Source organism: Chrysoperla carnea, chromosome 4, assembly GCF_905475395.1.
Source record: "Chrysoperla carnea chromosome 4, inChrCarn1.1, whole genome shotgun sequence".
In the NCBI taxonomy this organism is placed as follows: Eukaryota; Metazoa; Arthropoda; class Insecta; order Neuroptera; family Chrysopidae; genus Chrysoperla; species Chrysoperla carnea.
In genome coordinates, this window is record NC_058340.1 from 13,635,487 (window position 1) to 13,649,040 (window position 13,554).

A 13,554-nucleotide genomic window follows, 5' to 3' on the forward strand; every position below is an offset into this window, starting at 1 on the left:
TATATATATATATATATATATATATATATATATATATATACATATATATATATATATATATATATATATATATATATATATATATATATATATATATATATATATATATATTATAAACCGGACAATTACAAAATCACGCTCTTAAAAGTATGAAAACAAGAAAATATTTTCATCTGAAATTGTTATGATAAGTGAAATCGTCATTGCAGTCGGGGTACCTCTAAGATTAATAGTTTTCCACAGGACCGAAAATAGGTCCCCCGACAGTAATGACGATTTTACTTATCATAACAATTTCAGATGAAAATATTTTCTTGTTTTCATACTTTTAAGTGCACGATTTGTAATTGTCGGGGTTTTAGTTTCGTTAGTTTTAATATAATACTTTTTCACTTTTTTTCTTTATAATGCACTACGGATACGTTTATTATTTATTTTCTTATATTTTGCCTTCTTTGTGAGATCTTACTCTTTGCTTCTTAAAACTTCATACTAAACACTCTGTATATATCAATCGTAAGTATCGTCTAGAAGGTAACATAGTTCATTTGTACACTTGGGCATTACATTTCATAATTTAAAGTTGTATGAAGTAGGTATAGATAGGTACAGTATGTTGTGTTCTTATTATTATTATTATATTTATATAGACTAGTAGTAGTATGTTAGCATATATGTATGTTAGTTATCATCATTAAAATTAAAATTGATTCATATATATTTTATATTTAACATTGTACCAAAAGTTATTAAATTTAATAAATAATTAAATTAGTTAAATGGAAAATGATATTGTAATTAAAACAATGAACTTCATATTTGTATTAATAATACCTCTACATATTGTTGGTATTACTCTACTACATAATGGTGATTAATATTTAGTTTCTAGAGTGATGCGCGAATATTCGCCATTCTGCCTTGGTGTCCCACTTACTAGAAGTTATAGTTTTATAGAACCATCATAGAATACGCAATATTTGAAAATTCTTTATAATAATTCTTTATTATCATGAAAGGTTAATTTTTTTATGGAACTTAGTGAAATTTCCAAAAGATTCATTATTGATTTTGATCTAATTCATCATTATCACTTGTATTTAGATCCAACTAGTCTCCACCTCCCTTGATCTCTCGTATCCCACTCGAAGGGACTTACACTTATTACACTCAAAGCGACTGTTTTACACAGCTAAAATATATGTACAGTTTTCAATTTTTTAAAAAGATGAGACTTAATTTTATCAGAAAAGATGGTCATGAATTGTTTGACATTTACTATTTTAAATTTATAAAGAAATCTTTAATTTATGGTTCAAACTGATGATCATAGATGGATCAGTAACATGTCAGTCAATATTTTCCACGAGGAGTGGGCACTGTACCCACAAGACTATGACTTCATTGAGTTGCATCCTTATTGAATTGTATTTTAAATAATTCAACATAATAAACTATATAAAAAAGAGAGTAAGTCGGTCGGTCAGTGTCGGATACTCTTTTGTCTAGCCCCTCTCTGCCGAACGTGCGATAAGGAGCATAGTTCCAAAAATATAACTCAAATATCAAAACTCTCGTTATTTCTATGTGAAATCCCAATTTGGATCACCCATATACATTTTGTTTAACTTTATTATGGAAAATTAATTGCTTTTAGAACTCACATTTTGTGACATGACAATTACTATTTATTCAGAAATAGTAAACCGATCTTTTATTATTAAATTAATTCTCAATAACTATTTATACACAAATTACAGTGCTTTTACCACTAAAACAATGTTTTATTTTCTTTGATGAAAATATGAAATAATTTAGTATAAATAGCAAAATAACTTTTATGTAATACCCTTACCAAAAGTATAACTTTCTAGTATTAAATCGATAACTCAAATGTTTGAAATTTTATATCAAAACTCGAAAAAATAAAATTTCATGAATTTTTGCTCGTCAACATCAAATAATCGAAGCGCTTGGTGACAGCGGCATGATTTCTGCCATACAAGCCATACAAGAAAAGGAAAACGCCAGCCACAACGCTGTCTCTCTTTTTTTTGGAGGTGCCTGAACCATAATAGTAATGTTACTTGGATAATTTATCCACAAGTGAAATTTACAAAATTTAAAAAACCCTCGACAAATGCAATTTGTTTTTTTAAAGCCAATTTTTGGAAACTTAGCTATAAAATGTTCTCGATCAACACACGGACTATAAAATGTTCTAATCAACACAATGAGAAACATACGGACGCACAGATAAACATTTTAAACTTATAACGCTCCTTCTTTAATCAATATCAAAAAGTGATGGTTAAGAACAAAGGACAGATGAGATGAAAAGGATACTTGGAGAGCTATCATTTTTTGGGACAAATTTTTGGAAATATTTTAATTGAAATTGAAATATTTGAGTTGACTTTGTTCTCTTGAATTATTGTTTTGAATTACCTAATTATTTAACCATTTCACTTTTCGAAATGAATTGAGCCATGTTTATTTGACGATTCATTTCCATAGTAATTATTTTTGTTTTAAAATTTTATGTCATGTCTTTTCCAAACGAATCGATTTTGAAGATCATCGCCAATTTTTTTATTTTTTCGGGTACAAAATTCTTATATCGCACATAGATAAAAGCACTTACCGTTAAATTACCTTTCAAGTGAAATCAAAAAAATTAAAATCAGTAATCCGTTTAGGCGCTACGATGTTCGTTCGGATTCTTTCTCCTTGATTATCGCGAACCAGTTATGACATTAACACGTCACTGGTCACATTAACACGTTATTCGTCGCGTAATTGCGTATTTAAGAACTTAAAGAGTTCAGAAGAATTCAGAAGAAAAAAATTAGTTGAGCCGTTTTTTAATGGTAATAAAAAAACTGGAAAAAAAGGAGTAAACAGAATCTAAAAAGTGGATAAAACACATCAATTATCTATGGAGATAATGATCGTTCTAGCATAAGTTGCAGTACATGTTCGAAGAATAATCTATGAAGGCTATCAAGACCTTTTTTTAATGTTTTTCCCCTCGGGGAAGTTAGTCGTGTGAGTGCGACCCCTATAGTCCACACGACTAACTTCCCCGAGGGGAAAAACATTAAAAAAAGGTCTTGATAGCCTTCAGTGCCACACCGACTATGTACTACCAATTTATTAAATTTGTGTTTCCTTAAAAATTTTTTATAATTTTGGTAAATTATATTTCAACTACCACCAACCACCAAAGAAAAACCGAGATGTAATTATTTTAAATAACCTTTAGTATTCATAATAAAAAATCTAGCAAATGGAATTAAAAATTCGTTTCTAAGAATGGTAATATTTGTGTAACGAAAACTTTATACGCAAAAAAAAATGGTTATAATTTGTTTAGGAATTCAATACATTTTATATCATTATTATTAATATTCATAATGTTTTTGTTTCCTGAAAAAAACATTACCTGAGGCAAAATTTAAAATAAGAAACACACAAAAATAAAACACAAAAATGCTTTTTAGAAAAATAATTTTAGTCGTATTTATTCTCTACAAAGATATAGACTCTAATTTTCTCAATAATGGATCTCAACTGTGAAAGTCGCTATATAAACTACTGAACTTTTTTCATTTATTGAACGCAATCGGGTTTTTAATCTTTTTTATTATTTATTTTTTATAACATTTATTTTTAGACAACTTTTTTCATTATTCATATAGATACCAATCTTAGCTCCACCTCCCTTCCCCCCCTTTTTTATACGGAAATATCTTTGTTTTGTTTGCGAATATTATAGTTTGTACACCTTTGCAACCCTTCCACATTGAGCTGAAGGCTTGCAAATTCTTATCTGTATCATATTAGTGGCCTCAAGTATATTTTCTTCTCTTTTATATCGAAATGTAATGATTTTTTGCTATTTTTAAAACTTTGCACAACTTTTGGATCGTCAATTAGATTGGAGGGTTGAAAATTATATTGTCAATTTAGTTTATAGCCCCTACTTTTTCATATGTTCTCTATGAGTTTCATGAGAAAAAGCCTGATAAGTAAAAAATTTAACTGAATAAAAGGCCACTGAAAGTACAAAGTATCTACTGAGAAGAAAATATAACCTTAATGATGGAGATCTATTGCTCACGAGTTTTTATTTTATATTTCAATTTTATAAGGGTTGAATGTGTATGTATTCTGTAATAATAATTAATATATGATAGATACATATGAGTAATACATTATAACCTGGCTAGAATGACAGCTGGTTTATCGTAATATTTTCTCATAAAATAGGCTGATAAGTGAGAGAAATTAATTTGAGTAATTATAATACGAATTCTTTACGAATTAAATTAAAATCGGTTCACCTGTTTAGGCGCTACGAAGCCACAGACAGACACACACACGGGGCGGTCAAACTTATAGCATATCTTCTTTAATTCGGGGGTTAAAAAATAAGAAATTTCCATTCTGTAAGCAACAGAAATAATTAAAATTAGGCTTTACATTTGTTAAAGCAGATTTAATTTATAACGCCATTTAAATATTTTTATTATAGGCTATAAAAGCATGTGTGTAATATTCCCCGGTCATGCTACAATAATATCATTGTTTTTACTAAAATAAAGAAAAAATAGGGTTAATTTTTATATAAAACACATATATAAAAATATTTTTGTTCTTTTTTAAGGTCTTATATATAATATTCGAAGCGTCCGTGTCGTCTTGAGTGCATTGCTCGTGCAAGCTTGTAAACTCTTTTCATATTTGGTATGTTATATTCGGTAGGTACATGTATTATTATTACATAGTCACTTAGTATCCACCATCTGTTTTGTGGTTGGTTTTTGTTTTTATCTCGAAATCATCATACCATGGCAAAATATCTCTTGTCTGCCAAAAGCTTTTAGTAAATAATGATTTATAGTATAGTATTTACTTTGCAATGTGTTTCAAATATTGTAGATGTTATTAGAGTTTAGAGATCTTTTTACGAATTCTAAAGCTGACATGTACCACTATCAATATGCAGTATTTCATAATGTACAAAATGGGGTAAAAATAGTCACTCAGCGAGAAATGCTCTTGTTATTGAAAGTGGCTTACCTAAATTTATTTATTATATTTCTCTTGGGGTGGATCTATTTCGAAATACGTGAAGACAAGCCATGGGTTGTTTCAAGAGCATGAAATTGTCATGATAAGTTTTATATCCATTCTATGCCATTCTGTACATAGCTTGACCAAGGCAAATAAATGAGCGTCATCTATTACCAGAACCAGAGATTGTTGTTAATTTTTATTTATGCTTTCTGCTATATTTATGATAGTGAAGATAAAAGCTATGGAAGCATAGGCATTTGACTTACAGCAAACACATATTTTGCTTCGAATCCTAGCGGTAGTATATCTGTCCTAAATATACATTCAATAACCATTATACTATAAAAAAACGAAAATTAAATTTTAATTGAACCCAACCAGTGATGATCAGTAACCAGGCCTAAGTGAATGTCTGAGCCCAAGTAGGATGCGGTGCTATAAGATTTAGCCAGTCTCGGTTTTCAAACTTGATCTAATGCTCAATAATCTCTAGTCGATCTCATTAACGTAAAATAGGCTCTCTTGGTGTTTCCTATATGGAGTGTTCATTATACAAGCCTGTTTTTAATTTTCCAGTTAAATTCAGGCTAAAGAAGTTAGCCGAGGTCAAAGATGCTTTTCAAATATTAACGAAAACTATGTCTGACCTTTTAGGATAAAAGGATAACTTCAAATAATAATTAATATTCGTTTTTGCCAGAAAATTACACATATGTTACATCGATCGATATGCATATGGCTCTGTAAACTGGTCGGTTCTTAGTATTCGAGTTCTTGGAGTGATTTCTTAGATTTTTTTCATTAAAACTTTTGCCTCCAAACGAGCTGAAGCCTAGATATATTTTTTTCTTTTTAACCAGCACAGCGGTTTAATGAAAGTTTACATCTATTTGCTTAGCAAAATTTTTTTGTTAAGAAACAGGTTGGCAGATTTCGAGCAATTTGATTAAAAGCTTTTTTTATATGTCGATCTGTTCAACCGTGGTATTCTACTATACTTAATGCTTGACTATTTTACATTAACAAAAAAAGGTTGATAACTGTACTTCTTGTATTGTATTTAATATCCCTATTTCGAGTGTGGAAGGGGTGTAAGTGAAAGCAAAGGGAGACTAAGGCGAAGGCTATCACACGGTGGTATTTCCTTTTAAAGCCAGCGAAACGTCCCGGTATCATGCTAGTATATTATAAATGTGAAAGTGAGTTTATTTGTTTGTTTGTTATGCTTTTAGGAAAAAAATTTTTTTTTGCCTTTTCACTGCACCGTCTATGAACATTATTGTAAAGCATTTATTTTTAGATATTTGTAAACGGTAAACGAGATACAATTTATGGCCATCTGTTCAACCAGGGTTTTCTGATATACTCAATATATATGATTATTTTACTTTTTTTTAATGACGCAGTGATCTTTACTTTCAAACCTATCGAAGTGGGCGGATATCATCCTAGTTTTATTAAAAAGTTGTATTTATGTAAGAGTATATTTTTATTCGAGTAAAATTTAAACAAATAAAAATATATTGGAATAGATTTATCTAACACAGAACTATTTAAAAGTATTCTCATTTAAGTACGAAAATTGTGCAGTAGTAAAATATAAAGTATAATTCTTTTTATGCGAAAGGACCATACTTGTTAAAAGTATAATACATATAAAATTAAATAAAGAACATATCATGCTATTGAATTTTTGTCCCTATAAATGAAATCAAAGGACAGAAATAACTTTTTGAATACTCAGTTGTATACTTCATAAGTAAATACTATTTGTAAAGCCGTATAGATCCCTTAATTTACAAAATATGAGATATTACATTCACAGTATTCAAATCATTCATTGTTAAAGATTTTCTCATATTTGTTAACATATTAAGTAAAACATTACTAAAATACTTAAACAGATACTTCATTTTAACGACATATTTATTTTACAAGATGAATAAAAACGGTTTATATATATTTTATTTACAAGCGTTTGCTTTATTTTTAATTTTTAATTTTAATTCATCATACTGTAAAACCCAGTTAGCAACTAGAAACCTTTATGCAAATAAAAAACAAGCTTGGTATGATTAAATGGTTAATAGTATATCGTGTAACAAGTTGCTTTAATTGTCAATTACTCACGAGTATGGAGCCAGTTTCACTTTTTTACGGATGCAGAATTAGTGAGTACTTTACAATGCATTAAAATGCATAAAGGAGAATAAGCTCGAGGCTTATATCTCAATTTTGTGAATATGGCACCTCCATGAACGAATTTTACGTTTTTTGTAAGCCTAATCGTTGGACCATCTTAGAATCACTTTTGACCAGTCTCAATTTTTGTTTGACAACCCTCCGTTCAGAAAATATTCACGATTCAAAATTTTTTTCACGTAGCCACCAACATGAACATCATATCGAAAATAACATGGTAACACCCTCATGAACGAAATTTAATTTAATTGTGAGCTCAATCGATTCAAAAACGTAGGATCACTTTTGATTTATCACAATTTTCGTTTGACCACCCGCCGTTCGATCAATATTCACGATTGAAATTTTTTCCCACAGCCTCTACCATAAAATAAAATTGTAGATTTCCATCATGAAAATGATCAAATATTTCATACTTATCCATTGAAAACGCTTAATAATCAAACGATCACTCTTTGCCTCTCACCAGCTTCCTTCTATCACGATTCGTGAAAGAATTTCTAGTATTCAATATTTTCAAAGTGACGAATTAAAGAATAAAATCAAAATTACTATTTTCAAGTGAAAAAGTGCAAATTTTCTGCCTTAATCGTTAGACCATCGTAAAACCAGCAAGGAATATTCACAATAATCGTTAGACCACCCTTCTAATGAAACAGTGCGAATTCTGGGGTGTTTTTATTCTCAATCGTTCGAGAATCATAGGACCACCCAGGAATATTCACAAAAATCGTAGACCACACTCCGTTCGAAAAATATTTACAAAAAACAATTAAGAACTTAAAATTCGTTCATGGGGGTGCCCTCTTCATAAACCTTTATATCTCTCATCTAGAAGAATCTCAAAAATCTCACAGAAGAATCTCGCCAAAAAAAAAAAAAATCACAGAAAATGTTCCATGCTTATCTATCGAACGATATCTTACAAAAGGGTTTAAATAGATCATTTTGCCGAAAATATTTTTCAATATTTATTTTTAATACGATTTAATGCTCTCATGGCTTAAATTTTTTTTTTCTAGATATATTTTTAGCATAAAAAAAACACCGCATATTAAAGTATCCACAGGTAAATTTGATTTATCGTTCATCTGAAATTAATTTAATTTTAATAAATTAAAAAGTTAAGTAGAAATTCAGGAAATTGAAGTTTTTATTTATTAATATCGAGCGGCTTCTTACTTGAAATCATAAAGATTGAAATCATTGAATTTTCCTGTAAATGAATTAAAATCAGATTTTAAAATGTCTATAAAATTTTGCTCTTTGTGTGGGATATTTTATACCAATGTGTTAATATTACAATCTAGCGATTATTCGAGCATACAAAGTATAATTCAAAATATTACACAAAAGTTATCCACAACATAGAAATTAAACTAGAAATATTATAAGAAATAAGAACTAAAAATAAAAAACACTTTAGTAAAACTAACCGTCGTTAATATCAATAATAATTTTAACGTTTTAATGTTAACAGTATAATAAAATATATGAAATTCATGAGAAAAAAAACGATCTTAACGGTGGCGAGAAAAAATGAATATACAGACTGCTTCATTTAGAAAGAGTTGGTGAAACTTTAGAAATGTTATAACTGTTACATCGCTGATGGTTACAGGAGCATATAATTACATTTGAGCAATATATTGACAATCAGCTTCAACGGTCGTAAAAACCACGTACAGCTTTAAATGAAATGTAACTGTTCATGCCAAGCGAGTACCCACGTTCGATATTGTGTAATTTTATTTCAAACTATTGCAATATTATTAGTTATAACAATTAGCAATGTACATAAAAAATATCTGGAAACAAAATGATCGCAACAAACTAAAAACAAGAAAGTTTTTTTGTGTAGAAACGTAGAAAAGAAAAAATTAAAGCTTTGAGACAATAGAGGCATTCAACCTTTGGAGGGCCATTTTATTGGGCAAATAAAAATCCTTATGATAAAATTAATGGTATATTCGGTTGTAGTTTAAGGAATAAATAAATATTAAAAATAATGATGTAGATGGATTCTGTTATGCACGTCTGAAAAACGGAAATTAAATCCTTTTTTTTATAATCGGACCTCAGCGATTATCTTAATTTTTAGAGCCCGTGTTTCAAATCATCCAGTCTACATTAACTGTAATAAAATTTAAATATGTGATTAATATTTTTAACTTACGATAAACGGGATGTTGTGACCACTCATTGGATAAAACAAAATCACAAGATATTTATGCCAACGACAAAAGTAAAAACAAAATTTTACTACAATACTAGGTAGTTTCGTGTTTGTATTGCATACAATTGGACCATTTTATTTCGTATGATTGGATATATTCATATCTATCATCAACATTTCATCTACGCTAACCCAGTTTTCTCTTGACCCGTTCTAAATGTAGCATCGTGTATGATTGTAGATATATGTGTTTCTATGTTTGTGTTATACTATATTTTCTGTCTGCGAGTAACTACGTTACGTATTTTTTTCCCATTTAACGAGCATTAAATGGTTTAATCAATGATTTGAAAGACATATTAGATATGTCGTCGTGTTCTCTCTGCCTAAGAACACCAAGTTATTATTTATAAAGCTTTCATGCTCTTTAACCATTTGGTGATTATAAAATGATCCCCTATACGTTTTATTTTATGGAACTGTCTACTTTTTCTGGCACAATTTTTTTGGAAAGCCAATTTATTCATAGCCAAATGTAATTTCGGCTTACATAAAGTGATTTTTGGGAAATTGAATAATTAATTAATTAGACAATATTAATCAACTTAATCTAATGAACCGCCTGATCCTTATTATTTCTCTTTTCTCTTATATATATTATTTCTCCCGCATGTTTTTCTGTCCATACCGTATCTTTGTTATTCCTTTCTCAAATACCATGATTTACTCCTCATGTTTAAGCTTTTCATGCTCGCTTCAGGCGAAAAATAGATTCAAGCTAAGATTAAACATGTACCGCTTAGGAAAAGCTAGGTGAGACAAATAACTTTATCAAACTGTTAAACTATTTTTATGTAAACTAATTTTAAAACATGTTGTCGTTATACTAATTTTAGCAAATTATTTAATTTTTTCACCACTTTTTGGTGTCCTATCAATCTAAGTTCTACTAACACGTGGTTAAATCTTGTTATTAAAATTTTCAAATATAGTGATATTATAAAAAAATTATTTAACTTTGTTCATTACCAGAAACTGAACTGGAGAAATTGACAAAATTTTTATCAATTTAAACCATAGAAGTGCACGTGTTAGTACTTTTAAAAATAATAATTAATGTTCTTCGAATCTCCTCGGATTATTAAAATATACTCTTATTTAAATTAATTAAAATATACTCTTATTTTATTTTACATTAAGTTTCAAGATTTTCTGAACATTCAAGCAATATCCAATGAACAGGCGGGCTATGAAATTTCATAGCGGAACATTACGTACTCGAACCTAAAAGCAATAAACACGAATATAGATATTGTGGCAGTTATTTGTGAGACATTTTGTAAAGTATTTTTTATTGTTCGATTTCATCTTTCATTTCATTCTCAATTATTTGATTTCACCTTTTTTTCGCTGTAATAACAAGCACTAAACATAATATATAATAATAACATAAAGGTAACTCATGCTTTCTTCACTTTTAAGTACTTTTTGTACCTACACTGATGTCTTTAAAGAAAAATGTATAGTATGTGTATTTAATTCAAGAAAAAATTGTTTTCAATCTTTTAGTGATCTGTACCTTAAAAATTTTATGTGACTAAAAAACCAGTGCTTATTTGTTTCAAAAATAAAAACATGCATATATTTTTTAAATGCAAGATGCATTGCTTTCCTTTGACACTGCTAGTTACTATTAAAAAGACTCATTAACAATTTTTTGTTAATATTGTTTAAAAGTAAATTTCGAAAATCTTATGAAAATAAAAAATTTGTTTCTGAAAAAAATTATAGAGTTATACATTCGAAGCTATACATGACAAATATTTCATTGAGCGTCTGGAAAACAAGCGCTTGCCGTGGCCGTGCAAAAAAATTACTCATTAAGTTTTGAATTCTGCCAGAGGGGAGCTTCTTTCTTATAGGTTGACAAATGGTAAGCAGTTAGCTGAAAATCAGGTATAGAAATCTAGATTGATCTCTTTTTAGCCTTATTATACTATTTCAGAAGCAGTTTTCTTGTTTAAATTTTAGTCATTTTATTAAAGTGATTAGTGGAAAGCATAGTGAAAAAACATTGTCTGCCTCATAAGACATACTACCTTGGTTAAGCATACAAAATCCCAGAAATAACTTAATATTAAAAAATACTTTTATTTTATATAAGCATATTTTCAAGATTTTGTCTAAGTACATATTAAATATATTTTCGTATAATAAATTGATTCAATCATGTAATTATTTAGGCAGATAAAAGAGTATAAATAATATTCTTCTTCTTATATGTACGCTTCAAATTTATTTTCGTAAATCGTAGTACATAAAAGAGATGTAATATAAATATTTCCTTGTGTTGTTTCTTTCACAGTTGAGGTGTTAACAAGATATATTCAAAATCATATTATAATAATTGTTTGTGAAATTGTGAAATGAAAAATGAATTGTTATTTTATTTTTAGCTTGTAGATTTATATAAAATGGTATCACCCGTGTACTCCTTACCATATTTTGTAACAGGTAAAAGAAAAAGAGATACTATAAATTAAAAACGTTGTAGTCTATTAAGTACTAAAAACCTTTGTTTCAAACATTTACAATTGACTATATAATAAAATTAAACTACGGAGGCCCAATATTAAATTTGAACAAAATTGCTATCAGAAACAAAAAATATGTTGTTATAGAAGGAAACAATCCAAGAACCATGGAGTTTTTTGTTTACGGTTAATCAAAGTTAACCAAAAAAATTCGCAAAAGAAATAAAAAAACGGTTCTTTTGCGATTAAAAAAAAACATTATGTCCAATGAAAAAAAAATTAAATCGATTGACGTCTAGTAAGTCTAGTAAGTAGAGGTCTCTCGTTTTTACATTTGCTTATAACTTCTTTTCTTTTCCGATTTTGAAGTTGATATAAAGCGAAGTTATGGGTCATAGGTTCATAAATCTTTAATTTTTTTTTTTTTTTTTTGCATAAAATTTAGAAAATTTTCGAAATATCACACCATTTAAGTACACCTTTCGTAAAAACTTTCTTTTTGGTCAAATGACCTTGGCAGAGCGGTTTTTCGGGACTTAATCTCTTCGTCAAAACTTCTTTGGGGTGATATTTTAGAAGCAAATGAAATTTTTTAATTTTTGATGCCGAAATCAGCCCTCGAAAAAAGTTATTTTTTTTTATGCAGAAACACGCGATTTAACGGAATCATAGACGTCGTTTCACGAAAAATAACAGTTACAAATATTTTTTTAAATGTAAAGTAAGTAAGGTTTTTTATCTCCAATTTCATGAAGAATTTTCAGTATATTTTTAATAAAAACAATAAGTTGACGTGTAAACTATCGATATCGTCGAATAAGTATGTAAAATAAACGTACCATCTGTGCGATATACAACTATGATAATAAATATTATTAATTTGACGCTTGAATAACCATGCAACAATGTCATCATTGTACGATCAATATATTTTGTCAAATAGAACTTTTAATAAAAATATAATAGTTTGTTGAACGTTTGATAGGAATGTGTGGTATGAACTTTTTAATTTAAAAAAAAAGTTCATAACCAATATTACATATCTCAACTTTTTACACTCTTTTGTTTATTATTATGCATTTTATTAACTCGCTTTATCGTCTAAGTGTAATTTTTTTATAATTAAAGAGCAATTATTATCATAATTAGTTATAATTATTATTAGCAATAACATTTATTCTATTCTATTCGGTACAAATGTTTTATTTGAAAATCGGGGTACTTGTAAATGAGATAGAGAGCTCTAAATTGGAGAACAAATGAAAATATAATAAAATGATATATAAGATAATGGAAATTGTGAAAGGCATTGTAAAACTGAATAATTTTTTCTTTTTAACCGACTTCACACAAAATAGGAGGAGGTTATCAATTATCAACCATACCCAATCATCTCACGTTTGTAAATGATTTTATTTAACTTCACTTGTATATCCTGGAATTCGATAGAGAGTGCATATATAAGGTGAGCATGACTTGATTTTCCCATCCATATTTGGGCCGTGGGTAGAGTCTGGTGCGATCCTTGAGACCCACACGAATAACTTCTCAGCATAATAA